This window comes from Macaca nemestrina, chromosome 5 (assembly GCF_043159975.1).
Source record: "Macaca nemestrina isolate mMacNem1 chromosome 5, mMacNem.hap1, whole genome shotgun sequence".
In the NCBI taxonomy this organism is placed as follows: Eukaryota; Metazoa; Chordata; class Mammalia; order Primates; family Cercopithecidae; genus Macaca; species Macaca nemestrina.
In genome coordinates, this window is record NC_092129.1 from 14700108 (window position 1) to 14703631 (window position 3524).

The following is a 3524-nucleotide window of genomic DNA, read 5'->3' on the forward strand; positions in this document are numbered from 1 at the left end:
GGCCAGGAAATAGCCCCAAATGCGAGGACCAAACCTCCTAGCCGAGCACCCTGACTCACAGTGCCTACTCCTCATTCGAGGACACAGGGGAAGAAGGCTTCTAAGTGTCCTCCAAGAAGTTTTAAACATAGCAAAAACCACTTACAAATAAATGGTGGAATTAGGCTGGGGTGCAGGCTCACACCTGTTATTCCAACACTTCGGGAGGCCAAGGTGGAAGGATCACTTGAGCCTACAAGTTGGAGGTCAGCCTGGGCAACACAGCGAGACTCTGTGTCTACAAAAAAAAAAAAAAAATTAGCCAGATGTGGTGGTGGCCTGTGTCTACAGTCCCAGCTACTCAGGAGGTTGAGGCATGTGGTCCATTTGAGCCCAGGAGTTCAAGGTTACGATGACTGCACCACTGCACTCCAGCCTGGGGAACAGAGCAAGGCCCTGTCTCTAAAAAATAACATAAAAATTAACCATTAATGGTGGAATTAAAATAGAATGTATTGGCTCTCAAAATATGGTCCCCAAACCTGCAGCATCAGTATCACCTGAGAATGCTGTAGAAATGCACATTCTTAGGCCTTACACCAGACCTACTGAATCAGAAACTCGGGGAGTGGAGCTCAGCAATCTCAGTTTTATCAAGCCCTCTGGTGATTCTGATGCATGCTCAAGTTTGAACAGCTCTCCTGTAATTACTTGAAGCTAAGATGAGAAATGATTGATTTCTGTTTAAAAAAATAAAAACACAAAACTTGTAGAAACTGCCTAGCTTGACTGCCTCCCTCAAAAGAGTATTTGTTGGCCAGGCACAGTGGCTCACACCTGTAATCCCAGCACTTTGGGAGGCTGAGGTGGGTGGATCGCTTGAGCCCAGGAGTTTGAGACCAGCCTGAGCAACATGGTGAAACCCTGTCTCTACAAAACATTTAAAAAATTAGCCAGGCATGGTGGCATATGCCTGTAGTCCCAGCTATTTGGGAGGCTGAGGTGGGAGGATCACTTGAGCCCAGGAGGTTGAGGCTGCAGTGAGCTATGATTGTGCCACTGCACTCCAGCCTGAAGCGACAGAGTGAGACCCTGTCTCAAACAAAAACCAAAACAAAAACCAAAACAAAAAAAACCCACCAAAGTATTTGTAAGTGGCAATTCCTCAGATTTTCAATTCTTCAGATGAACTAAGTTTTTTGAGGATATGAGAACAAAATTTTATTCCTTTGTTAGGGACACACACACACACACGCGCGCGCGCGCACACACACACACACACACACACACACACACACACAAAAAGACTGGGTGGCTTAAACAAAAATGTACTCTTCCGGAGGCCAGAAGTCCAAGATCAATTTCCTCTTCAGGGTTGGTGTCGTCTGAGGTTTCTCCTTGGCTTGCAGAGGGCGCCCTCTTGTGGCCTCTGCACGCAGTCATCCCTCTGTGCACGAGGCCCCCTGATAGCTCCTTGCAGGTTCAATTTCCTCTTCTTAAAAGAACAGCAGGCAGATTGGAGTGGGGCTCACCCTAATGGTCTCTTTAAACTTAATCGCCTCTTTAGAAATCCATTCTCTAAATACAGTCACATTCTGAGGTGTTACGGGTTAGGGCTCCAACATACGAGTTTTGGGGAAGCACACTGCCGCCCATACAAGAAGTCTTCTCAAAATGGACGGTGTGTTAGCAATCCACCAGTCCTATTTGAAACCCTTTCCCTCGGTGTGCGGGACCAAGGTGAGGCACACTGGACCCTCTCTTTCCTTCCCCTCAGCTCCCTCATCGCCTCACACAGCTCTCCAAGAGGCAGCTGACCCTATGGACCCAACCGCCTCTCCGAAGAGTAGCTGCGCCCTTGGTAAAGGAGGAAATGGAAAAGGAGAAACTCAGGTGAGAGCATTGGTGAGACCAGCAGGGAGAAGGGGCAGCAGAGAGAGGGCCGCCGGCCTCTGTCTCTGCGCGCTTGGTGTCAGAGCCCCGGCACCGGGAAGTGCTCGACTGGAGGGCTGGTAAAAAGAATTTACCGACAACAGTACAGGTTTGAAAAAGGAACGTTTATTAGAAAGGAAGAACGCTGCAAAAGGGTGCAGTGGGGCACCTCAGCGAGAGGACTGAGCGCACCCTGGTGGATTTTCCTTCCCAGCATTTATGAACCTTTTAAGGTGGGAGCTTAGGGTTGTAAAATGAGCTTCAGCACGGCATTCTGGAGATGTATAGAAATTTTAGCTGCTTATAAAATTTGAAAGAGGATTGGAACCTCTAAAAGTTTAAAGATGCCAACTTTATTTTATTTTATTTTATATTTTTTGAGATGGAGTTTCACTGTGTTGCCCAGGCTGGAGTGCAGTGGCGAGTTCTCGGCTCACTGCAACCTCTGCCTCCCAGGTTCAAGCGATTCTTCTGCTGCAGCCTCCAATGTAGCTGGGACTACAGGAGCGTGCCACCACGCCCAGCTAATTTTTGTATTTTTAGCAAATATGGGGTTTCACCATGCTGGCCAGGCTGGTCTCGAACCCCTGACTTCAAGTGATCCGCCCACCTCGGCCTGCCAAAATGCTGGGATTACAGGCGTGAGCCACAGCACCCCAGCTTAAAGGTGCCAACTTTAGACACTAGAGAAGTTTGATTACTTCTAAATTCCCCAGATAAGGAGTTTTGCCTCCAGATGGCCTGTTTGGTGGTCACCGGGTGGTCTTTGCTCCTTTCTGAATTGCTCAGATAAGTTTTTATCTCCCGGGCCCGTTCAATGGTCACCAGGTGATTTTCACTCTCCTCAGTCTCCAGAATTGAGACAGGCAGGGAACCATCTTAGGGGCCTGCCAGGCTCCCCCAACCGCTGTCCCCTGCCCAGCATGGAAAAATTTGGAGTCCTTCAAGGGGAATTCCAGGCACCCAGCTAGCCCTGTGGCCAGCAATCAGAGAACTGAATACATAACCCACGAAGTGAGAAGATCATAATAACTTTTACAATAGCCACCCAAATAAGTCAGAGTCACAAGATGTTTGTTTCCCTACAGAAACTAAAGATAACGTCTTGACATATGTCCTTGAGTTGTTTTTAAGAAACCAGGACTCCCACCTGATGGAAAATGCCAACTGTCTTCACAGTGATCTCAGACAGACTGAAGCCAAGAAATAGATTTGAAAAGTTCCAGAAATTCTCTCACTTTGGAGACGCCCCCACACACACTGCACCCTGCCACCTTTAAAAACCCCTGCTTGGAAGCCATCAGGGAGTTCGGGTCTTAAGCGATAGCTGCTCATTCTCCTTGGCTCTGCTCACTGCAATAAATGTCTCACTTTCTCTCACTGCAAATCCTGGTGTCAGTATTTGGCTTTTTCTGTGCATTAGGCAAGCGGACCCAAGTTCGGTTTGGTCACAGAACCAGAGGTGAAGTAACCTCTCAACCCCATCCAATTTAAAAGGTTAAGCAGGGTGCAAGTTTGGAGCCAAACCAAGGCGAAACCACTTGGGAGCTGTGTGGTTACAGATCAGCCACTTACCTTCTTGGTGCTTCTGCTTACTCATTTGTTCTATGAAA

General features: G+C 48.0%; 1 long non-coding RNA gene across 2 annotated transcripts; it reads left to right on the forward strand.

Moving 5' to 3' along the window:
* The first annotated feature begins 1439 nt into the window (after window positions 1-1439).
* On the forward strand, window positions 1440-3298 carry LOC139363111 (uncharacterized). 2 transcript variants are annotated; one of them, XR_011623020.1, is made up of 3 exons: window positions 1440-1660; window positions 1757-1872; window positions 3000-3298. It is a non-coding gene; the product is annotated as an uncharacterized lncRNA (long non-coding RNA). The 2 variants fall into 2 exon arrangements; XR_011623019.1 differs by having other exon boundaries at window positions 1440-1872.
* Window positions 3299-3524: the final 226 nt, after the last annotated feature.